Genomic DNA, 24,316 nt, shown 5'->3' on the forward strand with positions numbered 1-24,316 from the left:
CCAGACGGGATAGAAAAAGGCAGAGGTAGGAGTAAACGTGGTATGTCAGAGGCACCGAGAAAAGGCCAGAGTGGCCAGGGAGTAGAGTAGGGGAGGGAAAAGGGTGAAGAAAAGAAAGTTGGGCAAACGTGCAAAGACCAGATCACACTAAACATTAGGAGTTGGGATTTGTTTTCTTGATTGAAAGGGAAAGCCAGTGGAGAATTTTGAAGGGGGGGTGGGGCATGGTGTCATGATCTGACATTTGGAAACTCTTCACTCTGGCTGCTGTGTGGAGAATACACTGCAGAAGCAGGGGTGCAAGTAGTGAAACTAGTAGCAGTGTTGATGGTTTGCACTGGAGTGGTAGCAGCGGAGGGGGTAAAAGGTGACGAGATTTGGTACACGTTTTGAAAGCAGAATGCACAGGATATGCTGACGGAATTACTGAGGGTATGAGAAAGAGTCAAGGGTGAGTTGGAAGTTTGGGGCCTGAGTGAGTGAGTGAGTGATGCTGTCACATACTGAGACGGGGAAGGCTGAGGGAAGAGCAGGTTTGCGGGGAGGACGTGAATAGAGATTTGGAGTTAGGATATGCTAACTTTGAGCTAACAATTAGATCCACCTGGGGTAGCCAGTGTCTGAGATGGCCGCAGTGGCTCCCCACCTCCTCCCTCCTGGTATTCACACCCTCGTGTAGTTTCCACCCCAAAAAAATTGTACCAGAGCTGGGCTTTGTGATGAACAGAACACGGAAAAAGTGTTGGTATGTCTCTCCCAAGATTAGGTTAGGAAAGACATTAGTCTCAGAGTGGCTTTCTCTCTCGGATCACTCACTCTGGGGGAAGTCGACTGCCAGGTCACAAACAACCATAGGGAGAGGCCCACATCCTGAGGAAGGGGGGGCTCCTGCCGGAAGCCATGTGAGTTTGGAAGTGGATTCTCCCCAGTCTCAGAAGACTGCAGCCTCCTGAGGGACCTTGCACCAGAACTGCCAGGCTAAGCTGCTCGTGGTTTGCCGACCCTCAGAAACCGTGAGAATGTTTGTTATTTTAAGCTTCTGAATTTGGGGGCCATTTGTTATACAGCAGTAGATAACTAATACAGTTAGAAGTGATTGTGTAAGTTTCAAGTTTAAGGAAAAGGTTAGCACTTGTGCTATAAATTGGGAAATTTAGATACAGACAGTACTTAAGCCATAGCCATAGGACAGTATGAGACCACTCAGAAGTGAACACAATGCAGAGAGATGGTCTGGGGATTGAACCAGATAACAGGAGGAGGAGGACGGCCAGAGGACACGGAGAAGGAGTAACCACTGATGTAGAAGGAAAACCAGAAGTGTGATGTTCTAGAAGCCAAGAAAAAAAAAAAAATTGAAGGAGGGAGTTGATCAGCTGGGTCAAATGCCATTTAGACACTGAGTAAGATGCAGCCTAAGCACTGACTGGTGTGTATCTGTGCTTGCAGAGTAACAAATGCAGTCAGAGAGGTAATACAGTTCTTACTGGGAAAGAACAGAGGTGACCACCGGGAGGGGAAGATTCGTGTCCCCTCCAACCGGTGGGTGCACTTAACACTTCCTCCCTAAACCAGATGGGGTTTTGGTTGCTGTGTACTCTTCCTTGCCAGGAACTGGAGGACGGGGTAGGGGCAGGAGGGTGGGATGAGGAAGAGGGCGAGAGCACGAAGCCAGTTTAGTCTGTTTCAGGCCATCTGTAACCCGCTCTTGCTGCCTGCGCCTTTCTTCTGGGCATGCAGGGTAATGGATAGGACTTGGCATTCAGCAAACAGTGAATGAATGAATGCATCTCAGTGGCAAAACTGTTGTGTTTGAATCTTCTCAACTCGATTTCTTTGTCACTGGGCACCATAATAAAACCAGAGTGTCGCAGGATATTAGCTCCTGAAAGCCAAAGGCTGCTGCCAGCATTTCTCTAGCTCTGAGAAGTGGAGCTTGGCATCAGCCTGTGAAAGTGGGCTGGCCTAATTCTTGAAATACAAAATAAAGCTAGTTCATATTAACACAACTTCTTTGCCAGCAGTTTTTCCCCTGGGAGCTTGCGATGTCTGACTGGTGGTCGTGGATAAATTCCCCAATGAAGGCTCGCCTACTGCAGGGATCACCCTGGGCTGAGCTTACCTGCCAAGGAAGGCAGCCGGACCGAAGGCCCCTACTTGGCCTCTACCTGGAGAGGACAGGAATGTGGCTCAGTCTCGGATTGGGTCTCTGGGGACGTGCCCCTCTCGTCCCCTCCCCGAGGCTGACCTCGGCAGTTCCTGGCGGAGATCTTAATGTCGACTCAGAGGCACGTTTCCCTCTGCGGCTTTCCGGCTGAGTGAGCCTCTCAAAGGAAGGTACATATCTGCCCTATCAGATTGGGAAAAAAAAGCTCGATTTTTTTTTTCATGCAAAACCATGATAGAATGTTTATTTTTTGTTTAAGTTTGCAGGTTTGTCTCCATCTTTGTCCCAGAATAAGGTAGACGAATGGCCTGTGAGGGAGCCTCGTGCAGACTGGGCCGGCTGGTGCTACAGATGCTGTTAGTTGGGTTCAAAGCTGGTGAGTTGACCGTCTGTAGTACTGAGCAGGCCTGTGATAAAAAGTATTTCCCAGGAGAGAAAAAGAGAATTCGCCACTGTATTAGTTTCCTAAGGCTGCGGTAACAAAGTGTCACAACCTGGGTGGCATAAAAATGGCAGAAATTTATTGTCTCACAGTTCTGGAGGCTCCAAGTTGGCAATCAAGGTGTTGGCAGGACGGTGCTCCCCCTGAAGCGTGTAGGGAAGGAGCCTGCCTTGCCCGTTTCTAGCTGCCGGTGGTTGCTGGCGTCCTTGTTCCTTGGCTCCCAGCTGCAGCGCTTCTGTCTCTGCCTCTGTCATCACATGGCAGTGTCCCTCCACCCCACTGTGAGTCTGGTTTTTTTTGACACCAGCCATCCTGCTCCAGTATGACCTCATCTGAACCAGTTATGTCTGCAGTGACCTTATTTCCAAACAAGGTCACGGTCTGAAGTCCTGGGGTTAGGACTTCAACATATCTTACTTTTTTGGACGGGCTCTGGGGTCACAGTTCAACCCCTAAAAGTGTCGTTCAAAAGCCATCCAGATGGATGCGTGCCCCTCTAGTTGCTGGTAGGCCCTGGGCCTGATGGCAGAAGCACAGGCCTGGCCCAGAAGAGATCAAATCCCAGGTTTTATCAGCCCCAAGACGCCGAACCTCTTCCTCTGCAAGATGGGGTGTTACAAAAACTAAACAAGATAATATCTGAAAAGTGCCCAGCACGCTCCAGGCACTTAGCTGTACTAAGTGGCCCAGCTGTGGACGAATGACCACTTAGCTGTTGGCTACAAGCTCTGGTTTTCGCGTGAGGACACATCTAGCAGCCGGTGTTCATAGAGATGACGCAACAAGAGAGGGACTTCAAAATCTCCTACCCTCTCATCAAACGAGTGGTTTTCTTTTGATTCCTTTCCCCCTCCTTGGCTCCCGGCTCCGTGGAGGAAGTTACAGTTAAAGGCTGAGTAGACTTGATCGAGGCGGAGGGCTGGGGCAGGAACCTGGGAAGAGTCCTGGCTCGTTCCAGGCTGCAGGCTTATCTGCAGAGGCCCCCAGCCCCGATGCCGGTGTGGCTGGAGCAGAGAGGGAAGCGGCGGCCGGTTCAGCACCTCACCTGCCCCTCTGGGGAGTCTGGAGCTTGTTGAGTGAGAACAGAGAAGCTCTGGAAGGTTTTCAGTGGAGGAACAGAGGTGCGAGATGAGACTCGCCCGTCAGGAACTAGAGTGGTCGCCATGGTGATGCCCGCACGAGATAGCAGTGGCCTTGACCACGACAGTGGTGAGGGGGTGAGAGATTCAGCAAGCGATGCTGGCAGGACCTGGAGAAGCCCGGGCGGTGGGCAGTGAAAGCCGGGGTGAGTCTGGACGCCCTGCTCTGACCCCTGAGGGGCAGCGGCTCGTAACCAGCCACCTGCCGGCACGACAGCCTCCAGCGAGCGTACCCGGCTGGGCGCTCCAGTGCGACCTGCACCCTGTCTGTCACCTGACACAGGATGGGCTGCAGTCTCTCGAGGGAGCCGCAGTCTTACCGCTGGCTGACGACGGGGGAGGGAGTGTGCACTGCGCGACTTACCTTTCCTTGCGCGGCCTCCGCTACAAACGCTTGTCAGGACGCTGACCTGGGCTCCCTCCGTAGTCACATGACTGATCAGTGACGTGTCATGTGGATCAGAACTTTCCTTAAGTTCTTCAGCCATTTGACAGTTTGAGTAAATAATGACTTGTCAGTGCTATTTATTCACATTCCTCTTTCTCAGCCCTGTTTTTGGCCCAGAACACTCTTTATTTTTGTCCGTGTTACATAATGAGGGAACGGCATTCTTAGTAACCCACTGTCACTCCTGTGTTATCTTGCCTACATGAAAAAAGGAAATATTTTTAGAGTGTGAATTTCCCAAACGTCCTCTACTATTCTGGGGCTGAAGGCGTAACGTCATGGCGGGAGGGTGGCGTGGGGAGAGGGCCCGCTCGTCTCCTCTTTGGCCGGGGCTGACCCCTGGGCCTCAGGAGCTGGCTGGACATCCTGCCTGCCTCATCCTGCCCCAGCCAAGTGGCGGAGGCTCCTCTCTGCCCAGGGTTTTACGTGTTTAGCAGCAGATTCAGGAGCCTAGGAATAATCTTAATTGATATTCTTCATCCCTATTGTTTCAGGATATTCAAAAGAGTGGTCGGGGGGGGGAGTGACCACAAGCAGTGAACCCCTCTTCTTAAGCACACAAGCGACAGGCTCATCCCGTGTGGGGGTGCCTGTCAAACCGGGGAGGCGCAAGTGCCTTGCGTAAGTTTGAAAGGCTCCTTCCTGGCTGGCCATCGGGAGGCTTCCCTGAAATGGGTGTGATGGGGCCAGTGAAGTCCCAACAGAATGGGCTCGGCTGAGCCAAAGAACGTCTATAAAAGCAAATCTGGGGGCTGCCCTGGGGGCGCAGTGGTTAAGAATCCGCCTGACAATGCAGGGGACACAGGTTCCAGCCCTGGTCCGGGAAGATCCCACATGCCGCGGAGCAACTAAGCCCGTGTGCCACGACTACTGAAGCCTGCGCTCTAGAGCCCGCGAGCCACAACTACTGAGCCTGTGTGCCACAGTTACTGAAGCCTGCGCACCTAGAGCCCGTGCTCCGCAACAAGAGAAGCCACTGCAATGAGAAGCCTGCGCACTGCAACGAAGAGTAGCCCCTGCTCGCCGCAACTAGAGAAGAGCCCACGTGTAGCAATGAAGACCCAACACAGCCAAAAAAAAAAAAAAAAAAAAAATTGTCCAAAGAGCCTGGACGTTTCAGGTCTTGCCAATCTGGCTGGAGAGCCAGACATGTTTCCTTCCTGTGTTTATGGGACTCCCCAACTGTGTCCTGGTTGAAAACCACTTCTGGAATATGGTGCACAACCACCTGTGGGGAAAGTTGACCCACCTCTAGGCTGGCAAGAGTCGAGATGGACCTCCCTGGGCTGTAATGGGAACAGTTCACCCAGCAAGTCCTGTGGGAGAGTCAGGGGACAGGGGACCCTCACCACTGAGGAGTCATCTGAAACCTTTGCAAATGGCCACATTGTACATGGTCTTAGGGCAGATCATCTCCCACAGTTAAATAAGCTACTCCAGAGTTTCTCAAACATGAACAATGTACGGTGCCTCTTAAAGGACCAGCTTCTTGCAGACCCTGGCATTTGCCTTTGGCTCACTTAGCTGCACTGTGATAGTAATCTCAGCTGGGGACGTAGGCACCCCAATCTTCAGAGGAGCCAGAATAGCTGGTAGTCATCGCTCAGATCATCACTGAAATGAAAAAACACCTTTAAAAGGATCAGAGAGCTCAAAGACCCCAGAGACTACATTCTCGGACCCTGTGGTGGGAGAAAGGCCTGTGCAACCTGTGGGATGTGGCAGAGAGCTGCTTCCAGGTGGAAACAGCACATTAGCTTAATTCTCACAGTCCTATGAAAAATGAGCAACACCTAGCTGAAACTACACGTCCTCTCCAAGGGTTTACTGCACACAAGATGTTCCTGGCCTGAAGAAGTATACTTGGGCCCATGGGTGCAGGTGTTCTCCTAGCCCTCCTCCCACCTCTGTGGAGAGGACAGTTCTAGGTTTGTCTATGACCATCATACATACTCTCAGGGTTAGTGATGGGAGGAGCTGTGCAGGGTGGAAGCAGCTAGTCTGTGAGAGCTGAAGGGCCTGGCCAGATGCACGGGAAGGTCAAAGGTTCAGTCCACATGCGTGTCTCGGGTGCAGCATGAGGTAGCCATGACGTGTGGTCACTAGGCTGACGCACAGATTTGAATCATTCCTGGAAAGAAGAAGGCTAGTGGATGACTCTAGCTGACCACCCAGCATCTGCCTCTCCCTCTGTGTTCACGTAGGTTCCATGAGAAGAACTGGCTCTGTAAAGAAAGCAAGCTAGAGAGGGAAGAGATTTAGTAAAAGGGTGACTGGATGTTTGTGTCCCCCTGGAATTCAGATGTTGAAATCCTAATCCCCAGTGTGATGGTATTAGGAGGTGGGGTCCTTTGGAAGGTGATTAGGTCATGAGGGTGGAACCCTAACAAATGGGATTAGTGTTCTTATAAAAGAGACCCCAGAGAGCTCTCTCCCTCTTCCTGCCAAGAAGGACACAGTTGAAAAGTCAGCAGATGGTGTCCCAAAAGAGGGCCTTCACTGGAACTTGGCCATGGTGGCACCATGATCTCAGATTTCCAGCCTCCAGAACCGTGAGAGATAGATTGCTCTTGTTGATAAGCCACCCAGTTTAGGTATTTTGTTATAGCAACTTGAGCTAAGACAGGCTGGCTTTAAATTTATTTTATTTATTTATCTATTTAGTTTTGGCTGTGTTGGTCTTCGTTGCTGCACGCAGGCTTTCTCTAATTGCGGCGAGCCGGGGCTACTCTTTGTTGCGGTGCGTGGGCTTCTCATCGCAGTGGCTTCTCTTGTTGCGGAGCACGGGCTCTAGGCGCATGGGCTTCAGTAGCTGTGGCACGCGGGCTCTAGAGCACAGGCTCAGTAGTTGGGGCGCACAGGCTTAGTTGCTCCGTGGCATGTGGGATCTTCCCGGAGCAGGGCTCAAACCCATGTCCCCTGCATTGGCAGGCGATTCTTAACCACTGCACCACCAGGGAAGCCCCCAGGCTGGCTTTAAATTAAAGAGTGGTTTTCAAATTTTTGGTTGGTTAGGATGTAGTTAAATACAATGAATATAAATCATTAAATAAATTAAATAAATACAATGAATACAAAATCATTAAAGGTCACGTATTTTTCAATTTCATGGGGAAAAGTATTGGTTAGAGGGATGCAGTTGGGTTCTTTTGGTTGTAAGCAATAAAGACCAGAAGTAAGGATTTATGGGGAGCATTGAGGGCCATGAAACGAAACTGAGCCATCATAGGCCTGACCACATGGAGTCTAGAGTCTGGGGTTTTGGATTTGGGTCAGCTCTAGAGAATCTTTGCAGCAGGAATTCCTGGCTTCTCACCCTAGTGTATGACCGTGAATGTGACTTGGCTCTGAGTAAGTCTTTCTGTTCCTGTACCAGCTGGCTTCCTCCTCTTGTCCAATTTGATTCCTCTGGACTTTCCGCTTGCTCAGGGTCCATGGCAGTTTCTCCACCCTCTACATCACCATTTTTCAATACCACCTTCTGTTGGTAACTAGCTCAGTCTTTCACTTTTCCAGTTCCATAGAGAAGCATCCCATCAGCCCACTTCACCTTTTCATCCAGCCTGTTAGGCATAATTTGTGGGCCAGCCTTGGGTTGTCCCTTTAGCTGTGGTGAGAAATGTTCATGGATATCACATGCTCACTGCCCCCTTAGGAGGGTCATGAACCAGAAAGAATCCTTTAGAAGATGGTGTGGCTGTAACTCCAGCATGGTCGGCTTTATGATTTTAGTTATTCCTGGAGGTTTCTATTTAACTTTTTTTTTTTTTTTTTGGAAACTTAGAAAGTTGCAAGAATAGTACAAAGAAATCCTGTAAATCCTTTACCCAGATTCACCCATTGTCAATATTTTGCCATTTTGGTTTTCTAGGCCAAGTTATCTGTGTTAGATAGAAATTATGAATCCCCCATCCCCCTTCTGCCCACCTTAACGTTTCCTCCCCACCACGTTCTGATGGAGAGAAATGACAAAAGCTATGTGTGGTCGATTCTCAGGAAAGAACTTGTCAGAACAGTCACAGAGCTGATTTAGGAAATATATTTTCAAACTTGAATCCTCCTTATTAGATGCTGCAGTGATCTAGTGATATTTTTATTATGTATGACAAAATCAGTGCAATTAAAGTTTAAGGAAAGATAAAGAAAATGGCATCCTAGATGCTCTGAAAAACCATACCCATAGCAACTGAAATTCTGGATAAATATTAAATGTCTTTTAAAATGTATACTATGCAGATTTTAATTTTTAAAAAAGATACAATTTACAATAGCAGAAAACATTATTTACCTAGTGATAAATTTGGCAAAAGATATGCAAGCTTTTTAAAGGAGAAAATAAATTAGGAGGTCTTGCTTTATGAGATAATAAGACGTCATAATGTTAAAATAATTAAAAGAGTATGCTATTGACTCAAAGTAATTCAACAGAACAGACAGAAACCCAGAAGTAGACCCAGACATATAAGGAAACTTAAGTTCTGATAGAGACAGTAAGGCAGATCAGTGGGGAAATGATGGGATATTCAATAAATAGTGCTTGGACAAGAGGTCATCCTTGTATCTCAAGAGGGAAAAATAAACGAAATTGGACCCATATATTACTCCATACTCAAAAATCAATTCCTGGCAGATTAAAGACTGTTATGTAAAAGGAAAACACATAAAATGTTTAGAATACTATGTGGGAAAGTAGCTTTAAATTTTTAGAGTAGGGGGGTCTTCTTAAATAAGACACAAAGAATATGACCCATAAAGGAAAAGACTGATAAATTTGGCTGCATTAATATTAATAAGGGAACTTCTGTTCAACAAACACCATAAAGAATGAGAGACAAACTACAGACTGGAAAAAGAGATTTGTCACAGTGAGATACCATTTCACACATACCAGATGGGCACAAATTTTAAAGTTAGATGATATTCAGGTGTTGACAAGGATTTACAGCAACAGACACTCTTACCCATTGCTGGCAAGAGTGTAAGTTGGTACAACTTTGGAAGATAGTTTTGCATTCCCTAATAAAATCTGAACAAGTACATACCCTACAGCCCAGTAATCTGTTCCTGGGTGTGTGCTGTAGGGAGTGGTTCTCAAGGTGTGGTCCCCAGACCAGCAGCATCAGTATCTCCTGGGAACTTGTTAGAGATGCACGTTCTCCAGCCACCCAGACCTGCTGAGCCAGAAACTGTGGTTGGGGACAGTGGTTCTGTTTGTGGGGAAGGGAAGGAGGTAACGGGAAGAGTGTACAGGAGTTAAACGTACTGGGGATAGCCTATTTTTAAGCTAGGTGGTGAGTTTACTGCAGTTCACTTTACTGTTTTAAAAAATAGTATACTCAGTGGGAACTGAAAGTTTCAGTCACGTTAAGATGTAAGACTGCGTGATTGAGAGGTAAACGAAATGACGAGCAAGCCTGCCCAACTTGCCGGCCAGTTCTGGGGGTCTGGCTGTCAGATCCAAACTTGTCTGGTCCATGAGGCAGTTTGATGCCAATTTTTGGAGGCTTAGATATCTACCCTGGCTTAAATGTGGATGGGGACAATTCTGGATGTTAGGACAGGGTGGAACTTCAAAAGGGATTAGTAGGGAGGATTAGGAAATTCGGACACCTGCCTTTAGCCTCTCCACTCCAGGAGTCAGGGCTGTCTGCCATTTTGCCACCTGACCTCACCCTCCCCTCTGTGTCTCCTCTTCTGTCACACAGGATGAGACCTATGGCTAAAGGCCATATGGCGATGTCTATTTTTTTTTTTTTTTTGGAATTTAACATCTTTATTGGAGTATAATTGCTTTACAATGGTGTGTTAGTTTCTGCTTTATAACAAAGTGAATCAGTTATACATGTACATATGTTCCCATATCTCTTCCCTCTTGCGTCTCTCTCCCTCTCACCCTCCCTATCCCACCCCTCTAGGTGGTCACAAAGCACCGAGCTGATCTCCCTGTGCTATGCGGCTGCTTCCCTCTAGCTATCTATTTTACATTTGGTAGTGTATATATGTCCATGCCACTCTCTCACCCTGTCACATCTTACCCCTCCCCCTCCCCATATCCTCAAGTCCATTCTCTAGTAGGTCTGTGTCTTTATTCCTGTCTTGCCCCTAGGTTCTTCATGACCCCTTTTTTTTTTCTTACATTCTATATATATGTGTTAGCATACGGTATTTATTTTTCTCTTTCTGACTTACTTCACTCTGTATGACAGTCTCTAGATCCATCCACCTCACTACAAATAACTCAGTTTCATTCCTTTTTATGGCTGAGTAATATTCCATTGTATATATGTGCCACATCTTCTTTATCCATTCATCTGCTGATGGACACTTAGGTTGCTTCCATGTCCTGGCTAATGTAAATAGAGCTGCAATGAACATTTTGGTACATGACTCTTTTTGAATTATGGTTTTCTCAGGGTATATGCCCAGTAGTGGGATTGCCAGGTCATATGGTAGTTCTATTTTTAGTTTTTGAAGGAACCTCCATACTGTTCTCCATAGTGGCTGTATCAATTTACATTCCCACCAACAGTGCAAGAGTGTTCCCTTTTCTCCACACCCTCTCCAGCATTTATTTTTTTTTTTTTATTATTATTTTTTTTTCAATTGTTAATTTATTTATTTATGGCTGTGTTGGGTCTTCGTTTCTGTGTGAGGGCTTTCTCTAGTTGTGGCAAGCGGGGTCCACTCTTCATCGCGGTGCGCGGGCCTCTCACTATCACGGCCTCTCCTGTTACGGAGCACAGGCTCCAGACGCGCAGGCTCAGTAATTGTGGCTCACGGGCCCAGTTGCTCCACGGCATGTGGGATCTTCCCAGACCAGGGCTCGAACCCGTGTCTCCTGCATTGGCAGGCAGATTCTCAACCACTGCGCCACCAGGGAAGCCCTCCAGCATTTATTGTTTGTAGATTTTTTGATGGCCATTCTGACCAGTGTGAGATGATATGTCATTGTAGTTTTGATTTGCATTTCTCTAATGATTAATGATGTTGAGCATTCATTCTTTCATGTGTCTGTTGGCAATCTGTATATCTTCTTTGGAGAAATGTCTATTTAGGTCTTCTGCCCATTTTTGGATCGGGTTGTTTGTTTTTTTGATATTGAGCTGCATGAGCTGCTTGTAAATTTTGGAGATTAATCCTTTGTCAGTTGCTTCATTTGCAAATATTTTCTCCGATTCTGAGGGTTGTCTTTTGGTCTTGTTTATGGTTTCCTTTGCTGTGCGAAAGCTTTTAAGTTTCATTAGGTCCCATTTGTTTATTTTTGTTTTTATTTCTATAGGAGGTGGGTCAAAAAGGATCTTGCTGTGATTTATGTCATAGAGTGTTCTGCCTATGTTTTCCTCTAAGAGTTTGATAGTGTCTGGCCTTACATTTAGGTCTTTAATCCATTTTGAGTTTATTTTTATGTGTGGTGTTAGGGAGTGTTCTAATTTCATACTTTTACATGTACCTGTCCAGTTTTCCCAGCACCACTTATTGAAGAGGCTGTCTTTTCTCCACTCTATATTCTTGTATGGCGATGTCTTATATGCACCTTTTTATACATATCATACAATAAAAAAAAGGTTTTGGTTCTGAACAGTAATTTTTTAAGCCTCTTAGTTCATTTACATGGACATGTCTCATTTTTTAAAATTAATTTTTATTGGAGTATAGTTGCTTTACAATGTTGTGTTTCTTGCTGTACAGCAAAGTGAATCAGTCATACGTATACATATATCCACTCTTTTTTAGATTTACTTCCCATTTAGGTCACCACAGCATTGAGTAGGTTTCCCTGTGCTACACAGTAGGTTCTCATTAGTTATCTGTTTTATACATAGCAGTGTATATATGTCAATCCCAATCTCCCAATTCATCCCAACCCCCCTTGGTAATCATACATTTATTCTCTACAGCTGTGACTCTATTTCTGCTTTGCAAATAAGTTCAACTCTACCATTTTTCTAGATTCCACATATAAGCGATATTATATATTTATTTTTCTCTCTTTCTGACTTACTTCACTCTGTATGACATTCTCTAGGTCCATCCACGTCTCTGCAAATGGCACTATTTCGTTCCTTTTTGTGGCTGAGTAATATTCAGTAAATGCTGGAGAGGGTGTGGAGAAAAGGGAACCCTCCTGCACTGTTGGTGGGAATGTAAATTGGTACAGCTACTATGGAAAACAGTCTGGAGGTTCCTTAAAAAACTAAAAGCAGGACTTCCCTGGTGGCTCAATGGTTAAGAATCCACCTGCCAATGCAGGGGACATGGGTTCGATCCCTGGCCCGGGAAGATCCCACATGTTGTGGAGCAGCTAAGCCCGTGCGCCACAACTACTGAGCCTGCGCTCTAGAGCCTGCAAGCCACAACTACTGAAGCCTGCCCACCTAGAGCCTGTGCTCTGCAACAAGAGAAGCCACTGCTATGAGAAGCCCGCACACCGCAATGAAGAGTAGCCCCTGCTCACCGCAACTAAAGAAGGCCCGTGCGCAAGGAAGACCCAACACAGCCTTTGGGTCTTTTTATAAATTAAAATAAATTTATTAAAAAAAAAAACCTAAAAGCAGAATTACCATATGACCCAGCAATCCCACTCCTAGGCATATATCCAGAGAAAACCATAATTTGAAAGGGTGCATGCACCCCGATGTTCATTGCAGCACTATTTACAATAGCCAGGACATGGAAGCAACCTAAATGTCCAGCGACAGAGGAATGGATAAAAGGATGCGGTACATATGGACATGTCTCATTTACATGAGACATTTAGAAAGGTCATCTATCTTTACCCAAAAAAACTCTTGTAACAAATATTTCCCTGAAATAATGACAGATGGTCAGTAGGTCATTCAGCCACATGACAGAGCAATAAGACTCACCTACAGGAATGTCTTCCAGGCAGAACCTGAAAATGTAATGCTGCCACCTCACTGGTGAATTCAGAGTCTCTCTCAATAATTATCTTGGAATAGATCATTGAGCAGAGAGACAACTTGCTATTCGTAACCACATACTTACTTGAGTCTGTCCTCTCCTTGATCACATGCCCCTTCCTCCAGCCCCCAAATGTAATCACTCTCTGTGAGTTTTCTGTTAGCCACGCCTTGCTTTTCTTTATACGTTCACCACACAGGAATGTGTTCTTAAACGCATTCTTAGTGTTCCCCGACACGTTATCAAGTTTTGTGTGTTTTTGACCTTCATATAAATGAAATCAAAGTGTGTGTAGTCTTCCTGACTTGCTTGGATTGTAGTTTCTATTTGTGATACCACTCATATGTTGAGGTACATCACCTAAGTTCATTAATTTTCACAGCTGTATAGTGTTTTGTTGTGGAATATATCCAGTTTATCCAGTCTTCTGTAAGAACACTCGGGTGGTCCAGACATTTCGCTATTATGAACAGTGCTCTGTGAGCATTCTGGGGGCACTCCTCATCCACACGCGGTTTCTCTAGTGTATGTACCTGGTGAGGGATCTGCACCATCAACTTTATTGGATGATTCACACTGTTTTCCAAAGTGGTTGAACTAATTTATACTCCCACTAGTTCTGGATGAGATTTTTTTTTTACTCCATATTCTTGCTAGCTCTTGATATTGACAAAGATAAATTTTTTAAAATTAATTTATGTTTTGGCTGCTTTGGGTCTTTGTTGTTGTGGCGAGTGGGGGCTACTCTTCGTTGCAGTGCGTGGGCTTCTCATTGCGATGGCTTCTCTTGTTGAGGTGCACGGGCTCTAGGCGCGCGGGCTTCAGTAGTTGTGGCACGCGGGCTCAGGAGTTGTGGCTTGTGCGCTCTAGGGCGCAGGCTCAGTAGCTGTGGTGCGTGGGTTTAGTTGCTTCGTGGCATGTGGGATCTTCCTGGAAAAGGGCTCGAACCCGTGTCCCCTGCACTGGCAGGCAGGTTCTTAACCACTGCACCACCAGGGAGGTCCCGAAAAAGATAATTTTTTTTTACCAATTCGATGCATGTGAAATGTTATCTTATTATGGTTTTAACCTGCATTTGCTGAGGTTTACCATATTGGGTTAGTTATCTTAAAAAGAAAAAAAAATGCAGAAGTTCTCTTTGTCTCGCCCATTCGGCAGTATTATAAACAACTTTCCTGGAAGCAGCTGGGATTCCACATGGATGTTCACAGCATGATCCCCCCAAACAGAGCAAAACATCTTCAGGGTTGTAAAATGAAGCTGAGCTGCTACCAGCACTGTTATTCAGAAGTGACAGGCTCCTTGCTAGATTGAGTGTGAAAGCCTTGCTGCTTCTAGAATGGAAGACAAGTACCAATGACTTGTGTGGACTCCAGTCCCTTCTGGAACCTTATGCCTGGAAGATACAACTCACTCACCTGCTGCATGGCAGCCTCTAGGATGGCTACAGGGTTTCCCTGTGGAGGCTTCTGCTTCAACAGTGGCTTCCCAGGTGTCTACAGATTTCATGCTTGCCTTGCAAGGGAAGGATCCATCCTAATCCAGTGGGCATTTTGAAAAAAGAAGGAACTGAAAGCCCTTCAGTAAAGAACAGAAAGTAAAGCCAAACCAAACTTAACTTCACAAATCTCCTTTTTTGATAAGGTGAGAGTCTAGAGCTGGGTTGTTCAATATAGTGGCCATTGCCACCTATGGCTGCTGAGCACTTGAAACATGGCTACTCCAACTGAGGAGCTGAGTTTTAAATTGTGTTAAATTTAATTAATTTAAATTTAAATTGAGAAACTGAAGCAATATAAAATATTTTTCTGTTAAACACATTTTTGTTTTGGTAGTACAACATTTCAAACTGTTGAAAATTTACCATCTGAAGTATGAAATAATACACACTTTTGAAGATGGTATAAAATTTTTTATGTTGATTACATACTGACTAATCATATCTTTGATACACTAGGTTAAATATATTGTTAAAGTACTTATCTGTTTCTTTTTGCTTTATTAAGTGGTTACTGGGAAATTTTAAGTTACACATGTGGAGTGACATCAGGGAAGATGGTAGAGTAGGAAGTGCCAGGAGTCCATCTCCCTACCTAGACAACTATACTGGCAGAATCTTTTAGAGCTCTGCAGTCTATTCAAAAGTTGCAACTTCCAGGGGAAGCCCCGGGCAGTAAACTGTGGTTAATCTTGGTGAATTCCGCCTCTTGGCTCATCAGCGGCTCCCTGTCACCGACCACCCCCCCCACTGCAGCAGCCACGCACGTGTACCTGCAGCAGCCTGTGCACAGCTTGCGGGAGCCAGGGTGAGCAGCAAGGGCCTTGTCCTCCACATGTCAGGGACCTGTGTTCTGGCTGCTGCTTCTGATTGCAGAGACACAGACACTGCGGTGGGCAGCCACTGTTCCAGTCCCACCATCTGAAGAGACTTACAGGGGATTTAAAGACCCAGAGCTTGTCTCTTCCCTCATTCCTTATTCCCTTTCTCCCCTTTTGGGCACTAGACGTTTAAGGACTAGGACATTCAAAACCAATTGAATATCCATAGAAAGTCACTGTGTATACCCAGGGAAAGGTGCAGGCTCAGAAAAGACAGGAGAAGACCCTGACTTTATACCTCAGGCTAATCCTTGGCACAAAGGCACCAAACAACAACAACATCAGTAAACCCTGGAGCAGGCAGAGAATCTGATTTCCAGGGTTACCAATATAATTCAAATGTCTGATTTTCAACAAAATATCACACAAGGCGCACACACACACAAAAGGAAAGTATGGCCAATTCAAAGGAAAAATTAAATCAATAGAAACCATCCCTGAGAAAGACCAGATGGTGGACTTATTAGAAAAATACTTTAGAACAACTGTCTTAAAGATGCTCAAAGAGCTATCGGAAGATGAAAACAAAGTCAAGAAAACAATATATGAATAATTTGTAAATATCAGTAAAGAGATAGAAGACATAAAAAGGAACTAAAAAAAAATTCTGGAACCAAAAAGTACAATAACTGAAATGAAAAATTCACTAGAGGGAGTCAAAAGCAGATTTAAGCAAGAAAAAGAAAGAAACTTATAGAAAAGATGATTGAAATTATTGAGTTGAGTAACAGAAAGAAAAAAAACTGAAGAAAAGTGAATAGAGCCTGCAGAACCTGTGAGATACTGCAAAGAAGACAGACATATGCCTCGTGGGAGTCTCACAGGAGAACAGAGAGACAAAGGGGCAGGGAGATTATCTGAAGAAGTAATGGCCAAAACCTTCTCACATGTGATGAAATACATGAATATTAATATCCAAGAAGCTCAATGAACACCAAGTAGAATGTGCACAAAAAGGTGCACATTGAGACACATTCTAATCAAACTGTCAAAGACAAAGACAGAGAGTCTTGAAAGCATTAAGAGAGAAGTGACTCATCACATAAGAGATCTTAAATAAGATCATGTGGAGATTTCTCATCAGAAACCTGAGAGGCCAGTATACAGTGGGTTGATATATTTAAAATGCTGCAAGAAGAAGAAGAAAAAAAATACAAAAACCTTGTCAACCAAGAATACTTCATCTGCCAAAACTGTCCTTCAAAAATGAGAGAGAAATTAAGACACCCTCAGATAAACAAAAGCTGAAGGAATTCATTACCAGTAGACCTGCCCTGCAGGAAATGCTACAGGGAGTCCTTCAGGTTGAAATGAAAGGACACTAGGCATTAACTCAAATCCATATGAAGAAATAAATATTTATAGTAAAGATAAATACATGGGAAATTATAAAAGCTAGTAAATTGTAACTGTGGTTTGCAATACCACTTTTTTTCCCTACATGATTTAGAAGACTAATGCATAGAAAATTAGCCTATGTTTTTGAACACACAGTGCATAAAGATGTAATTTTGTGACATCAGTAACTGAAAGGGGTTGGGGAATGGAGTTGTATGGAAACAGTTTTGTATGTTATTGAAGTTAAGATGGTGTTACAACCTTAGGATGTTAAATGTAATCCCTATGGTAACCACAAAGAAATTAAAATGTCGCACTACAAAAAAATCCACTAAGCACAAAAGAAGACAATAATGCAAGTACTGAGGGACAAAAAGGTATAAGGTATATAGAAAACAAATAGCAAATGATACTTTATTTTTACTTTTATTTTTTATTGAATAAATTTGACAATACAACATTGTGTAAGTTTAAGTTATATAGCATGTTACTTTGAAACATTTATATATTGTAGTATGATTGCTAATGAGGCTATTATTTCTCACATTACGTAATTATAGTACAAAATTATTGTCTATTCATTTCATTATACTGTGCATTAGATCACTATGGCTTCTTTACTACTTGTTTACAAGTTTGTACCCTTAAACACCATCACTCTTATCCCTATTCCCATCCCCTGGTAACGACCATTTCACTCTGTTTTTTTACACGTTTAACTTCTTTAGATTTCACATATAAATGATATCATTCAGTACTTTCTGTCTGACTTATCTTGCTTAGCATAATGTACTTAAGGTTTATCCATGTTGTCACAAATAGGAGGATATCCTCCTTTCTCATGGCTGAATGATATTCTATTGTATATACATACCACTGTTTTTTGTCCATTTATCCGTTGATGGGCATTTGGGTTCCATATCTTGGTTATTGTGAATAATGCTGCAATAAACATGGGAGTTCAAGTATCTCCTGGAAATCCTGTTTTCATTTCCTTTGGGTATATACCCAAAAGTGTAATTGCTGGATCATACTTCTATTTTTAATTTTTTTCCTTTTTTACAAATTGAGGTATAGTTGATTTACAATATTTTATAAGTTTCTGGTGTACAACACAGTGACTCACAACTTTTAAAGGTTATATAACATTTATAGTTATTGTAATATATTCCCTGTGCTGTGCAATATATCCTTGTAGCTAATTTATTTTATGCATAGTAGTTTGTACCTCTTAATCCCCTAACCTTCCTCGCTTCCCTCTCCCCACTGGTAACCACAAGTTTGTTCTCTAGATCTGTGAGTCTGTTTCTTCTTTGTTATATTCACTAGTTTATTTTTTAGATTCCACATGTTAAGTGATATCATACAGCATTTATCTTTCTCTGACTTATTTCACTAAGCAAGATACCCTCCAAGTCCATCCATGTTGTTGCAAGTGGCAAAATTGCATTCTTTTTTATGGCTGAGTAGTATTCCATTGTGTGTGTGTGTGTGTGTGTGTGTGTGTGTGTGTGTGTATGTATTCATTCCACATCTTTATCCATTCATGTGTTGGTGGACACAGGTTGCTTCCATATCTTGGCTATTGAAAATAATGCTGCTAGAAACTTTGGGTTGCATATATCTTTTGAATTGATTGTTTCATTTTCTTCAGATATAAACCAGGAGTGGAATTGCTGGATCATATGGTAGTACCATTTTTAGTTTTCTGAGGAATCTTCATACTGTTTTTACAGTGGCTGCACCAATTTACATTTCCACCAACAGTATATGAGGGTTCCCTTTTCTCCACATCCTCACCAGCATTTGTTTTCTCTTCTCTTTTTGATAATAGTCATCCTAAGAGGTGTGAGGTGATATCTCATGTGGTTTTGATTTGGATTTCTCTGACAATTAATGCTGTTGGGCACCTTTTCATGTGCTTGTTGGCCACCTGTATGTCTTCTTTGGAGAAATGTCTATTCAGGTCTTCTGTCCATTTTTAGTTTCTTTTTTCTTTCTTTCTTTTTTTTTTTGATACTGAATTGTATGAGCTGTATATATATTTTGGATATTAACCCCTTATCAGTCATATCATTTGCAAATATTTTCTCCCATTCAGTAGGTTGTCTTTTCGTTTTTGCTGTGCAAAAGCTTTTAAGTTTAATTACGTTTTAGTTATTTGTTTTTGTTTCCTTTGCCTTAGGAGGTAGATCTAAAAAAATATTGCTACACTTTATGTCAAAGAGTGTTCTTCCCATGTTTTCTTTTAGGAGTTTTATGGTCTCCAGTCTTACATTTAGGTCTTTAATCCATTTTGAGTTTATTTTTGTATATGGTATTAGAAAATGTTCTAATTTCATTCTTTTACATATAGCTGCCCGGTTTCCCCAGCACCATGTATTGAAGAAACTGTCTTTTCTCCATTGTATATTCTTGCCTCCTTTGTTGTAGATTAACTGAATTTAAGTGTGTGGGTTTTTTTCTGTGCTCTCTATTCTGTTCAACTGATATATGTGTCTGTTTTTGTGCCAGTACCATACTGTTTGATTACTGTAGTTTTGTAGTACAGTCTTAAGTCAGGGAGCATACCTCCAGCTCTATTCTTTTAATATTTGAAGAACCTCCATATTGTTTTCCATAATGGTTGGACCAAGTTACATTCTCACCAACAGTGTATATATGTTCCCTTTTCACCACATACTCACCAGCACCTGCTGTCTCTTCTTGATAATAGCCATTCTAACAGGTGTGAGGTGATCTCTCATTGTGGTATTGATTTTCATTTCTCTGACGATTAGTAAGGTTGAGCATCTTTTCATGTGTCTGTTGGTCATTTTGATATCCTCTTTGGAAAAATGTCTAGTTAGTTCTTCGCCCATTTAAAAAATTGGATTTTTGTTGTTGTTGTTATTGAGTTCTTTATATATTTTGGATATTAACCACTTATCGGATATATGGTTTGCAAATTTTTCCTCCCATTCTGTAGGTTTTTTCATTTTGTTAACTGTTTCTTTTGCTATGCAGAGGCTTTTGCATTTGATGTAGTTACATTATTGATGAGCTTCTTCCCTATGTTTTCTTCTAGGAGTTTTATGTTATCAGGTCTTATGTTTAAGTCTTTGATCCGTTTTGAGTTAATTTTTGTGAATAGTGTGAGACAGGGGTGCAATTTCATTGTTCTGCATGTATTTCTCCACTTTTCCCAGCAAGATTATTTGAAGAGACTATCCTTTATCCATTGGGTATTCTTGGTTCCCATGTTGAATAATGGTTGATAGTATATAGCAGGATTTGATTTGGGGGCTCTCTATTTTGTTTCACTGGTTAGTGTGTCTGTCTTTGTGCCAGTACATGGTACTGTTTCATTACTGTGGCTTTGTAGTATAATTTGAAATCTGGAACTGTGATACCTCTGACTCTGTTCTTTTTTTCTCAGGATTGCTTTGGCTATTTGGGGTCTTTTGTGGTTCCATACACATTTTAGGATTGTTTCTTCTATCTTGGCGAAGAATGGCTTTGGTATTTTGGTGGGGGTTACACTGAATGTGTAGATGGCTTTGAGTACTGTGGCCATTTTAACAATATTAATTTTTCCAATCCATGAACAAGGGATGTCTTTCCATTTATTTGTGTCTTCTTTAAATTCTTTCAGCAAAGTCTTGTGGTTTTCATTGAACAGATCTTTCACTTCCTTGGTTAAATTTATTCTAAAGTGTTTTATTATTTTTGATGCTATTGTGAATGGGATAGTTTTATTTCTTTTTCAGATGCTTCATCATTAGTGTAAAGGAATACAGTTGCTTTCGGTATGTTGCTTCAACCACTTTACTAAAATTATTGATTAATTCCAACAGTTTTATGACTGACTCTTTGGGATTTTTCTATATATAAGGTCATATAATCATCAAATAGTGAAAATTTTACTTCTTCCTTTCTGATTCAGATACGTTTTATTTCTTTGCCTATTTGCTCTAGCTAGGATTTCCAGTACTATTTTGAATAGGAGTGGTGAGAGTGGCATCCTTGTCTTGTTCTTGATTTTAGAGGAAACACTTTCAGTTTTTCTCCACTGAGTACAATGTTGGCTGTGGGTTTGTGATATATGGCCCTTATGATGTTGAAGTATGTTCCTTTTGCACCTAATCTGTTAAGGGTTTTTATCATGAAAGGCATTGTATTTTGTCAAATACCTTTTCTGTTTCTAGTGAGTTGATTACTTGATTTTCATCTTTCGTTTCATTGATGTGATGTACTTATTGATTTGCATATGTTGAATCATCCTTGCATCCCAGGGATAAATACCACTTGGTCATGGTGCATAATCCTTTTAAAGTGTTCTTGAATTTGGTTTGCTAATTTTTTTTTTGAGAATTTATGCATCAATATACATCAGGGATATTCGTCTACAGTTTTCTCTTCTTGTGGTATCCTTATCCGGTTTTGGTATCATAATGTTGGCTTTGTAGGATGAGTTTGGAAGTGTTTCCTTCTCAATAATTTAGAAGAATTTGAGGAGGATTGGTGTTAATTCTTCTCTAAATGTTTGTTAAGATTCTCTAGTGAAGCTGTTTGGTTCTGGAATTTTCTGTGTTAGGGAACTTTTGATTACTGATTCAATCTCTTTACTCATTATTGGTATGTTCAGATTTTCTCTTTCTTCCTGATTCAGTCTTGGTAGGTTATATGTTCTAGAAATATATATATTTCTTCTAGGTTATGTAATTTGTTAGCATATAATTGTTCATAGTAGTCTCTTATGATTCTATGTATTTCTGCAGTATCAGTTGTAATGTTTCCTGTTTTGTGTCTAATTTTATTTTAGTCTTCTCTATTTCATAATCAATTAGTCCAACTAAAGGTTGGTCAGTTTTATTTATCTTTTCAAAGAACCAATCTTACTTTCGTTGCTCCTTTCTATTTTTTTTTTCTGGTGTCTATCTCATTTATATCTTTTCTGACTTTTATTATTTTCCTCCTTCTGCTAATTTTGGGCTTAACTTGTTCTTTTTCTAGTCCCTTGAGGTGTAAGTTTAGGTTGTTTATCTGAGATATTGCTAATCTCTTATTGTATGAATTTTTGCTGCAGGTTTGCCTCTGAGAACTGCTTTTGCTACATCCTGTAATATTTCATATGTTATATTTCCATTTTCATTTGTATTAAAATAATTTTTCATTTCCAGTTTCATTTCTTTTTTGACCCAAGGGTTATTTAGAAGTGTGTTTTTAGTTTCCACATATTTGTAGATATTCTCACTTTTCTCATTTCTAGTTTTATACTATTGTGGTCAGGAAAGATAGCTGGATGATTTCAATTTTCTTAAATTTGTGAAGATGGTTTTTTTTTGTGGCCTATCATATGATTTATCCTAGAGGATGTTCCATGTGCACTTGAGAAGAATATGTATTCTGGTGCTGTTGGACAGAATGTTCTGTATATCTGTTAAGTCCATTTGTTCTAAAGTGTGGTTCAATTCAACTATTTCCTTGTTGATTTTCTGTCTAGATGATCTATCCATTGGTGATAGAGAGGTATTGAAGTCCCCTACAATTACTGTATTGTTGTCTATTTCTCCCTTTATATCTGTTATTATTTGTGTAATATATTTTGGTGCTTGGGAGTTGGGAGCCTATATATTTACAGTAATATATCTTCTTTTTAAATTATTATTTTATTGAAGTATAGTTAGCAATCCCACTACTGGGCATATACCCTGAGAAAACCATAATTCAAAAAGAGTCATGTACCAAAATGTTCATTGCAGCTCTATTTACAATAGCCAGGACATGGAAGCAACCTAAGTGTCCATCATCAGATGAATGGATAAAGAAGATGTGGCACATATATACAATGGAATATTACTCAGCCATAAAAAGAAATGAAATGGAGGTATTTGTAATGAGGTGGATGGAGTTAGAGTTTGTCATACAGAGTGAAGTAAGTCAGAAACAGAAAAACAAATACAGTATGCTAACACATATGTATGGAATCTAAGGAAAAAAAAAAAAAGGTCATGAAGAACCTAGTGGCAAGATGGGAATAAAGACACAAACCTACTAGAGAATGGACTTGAGGATATGGGGAGGGGGAGGGGTGAGATGTGACAGGGTAAGAGAGTGTCATGGACATATATACACTACCAAATGTAAAATAGATAACTAGTGGGAAGCAGCCGCATAGCACAGGGAGATCAGCTCAGTGCCTTGTGACCACCTAGAGGGGTGGGAAAGGGAGGGTGGGAGGGAGGCAGATGCAAGAGGGAAGAGATATGGGAACATATGTATATGTATAACTGATTCACTTTGTTATAAAGCAGAAACTAACACAACATTGTAAAGCAATTATACTCCAATAAAGATGTTTATTAAAAAAAAAAGTACAGTTAATTTCCAATGTTGTGTTAGTTTCAAATGTACAGCAGAGTGACTCAGTTATACATATACATATATTAATAAGTTTTATATATATATATATATATATATACATATATTCTTTTCCAGATTCTTTTCCATTATAGGTTATTATAAGATATTGAGTATAGTTCCCTGTGCTATACAGTAGGTCCTTGTTGTTTATCCATTTTATATATAGTAGTGTGTATTTGTTAATCCTGATCTCCTAATTTACCTCCCCCCACTCCCCACTATACCCTTTGGTAACCATAAGTATGTTTTCTATGTTTGTGAGTCTACTTCTGTTTCAGAAATAAGTTCATTTATACCATTTTTTAAAGATTTCACAAATAAGCGATATCATATGATGTTTGTCTTTGTCTGACTTCACTTAACATGATAATCTCTATGTCCATCCATGTTGCTGCAGATGGCATTATTTTTTATGGCTGAGTAATATTCCATTGAATACACACACACACACACAAACACACACATATGCACATATACACACACCGAGTCTTCTTTCTCCATTCATCTGTTGATGGACATTTAGGTTGCTTCCATGTCTTGGACATCGGAAATAGTGTTGCTGTGAACACTGGGGTATATGTATGTTTTCAAATTACAGTTTTTGTTTTCTCCAGATATATGCCCAGGAGTGGAATTACTGGATCTTATGGTAGCTCTATTTTTAGTTTTTTCAGGAAACTTCATATGGTTTTTTAAAGTGGTTGTACCAATTTACATTACCACTAACAGTATAGGAGGGTCCCTTTTCTCCCCACCCTCTCCACATTTATTATTTGTAAACTTTTTTTTTAATCAGTCATCAATTTTATACACATCACTGTATACATGTCAATCCCAATTGCCCAATTCAGCACACCACCATCCCCACCCCACCGCAGTTTTCCCCCCTTGGTGTCCATACGTTTGTTCTCTACATCTGTGTCTCAACTTCTGCCCTGCAAACCGGTTCATCTGTACCATTTTGCTAGGTTCCACATACATGCGTTAATATACGATATTGGTTTTTCTCTTTCTGACTTACTTCACTCTGTATGACAGTCTCTAGATCCATCTACGTCTCAACAAATGACTCAATT

General features: G+C 41.8%; 1 long non-coding RNA gene across 1 annotated transcript in view; it reads left to right on the forward strand.

Moving 5' to 3' along the window:
* Positions 1 to 1,622: 1,622 nt before the first annotated feature.
* Positions 1,623 to 24,316, forward strand: part of LOC130708748 (uncharacterized) — a 30,639-nt gene continuing 7,945 nt past the window's right edge. The window contains exon 1 of the long non-coding RNA XR_009009117.1: positions 1,623 to 2,543. This is a non-coding gene — a long non-coding RNA (uncharacterized LOC130708748). The remainder of the gene's footprint in view (positions 2,544 to 24,316) is intronic.

The sequence above is a fragment of the Balaenoptera acutorostrata genome, chromosome 8, assembly GCF_949987535.1.
Source record: "Balaenoptera acutorostrata chromosome 8, mBalAcu1.1, whole genome shotgun sequence".
NCBI lineage: Eukaryota > Metazoa > Chordata > Mammalia > Artiodactyla > Balaenopteridae > Balaenoptera > Balaenoptera acutorostrata.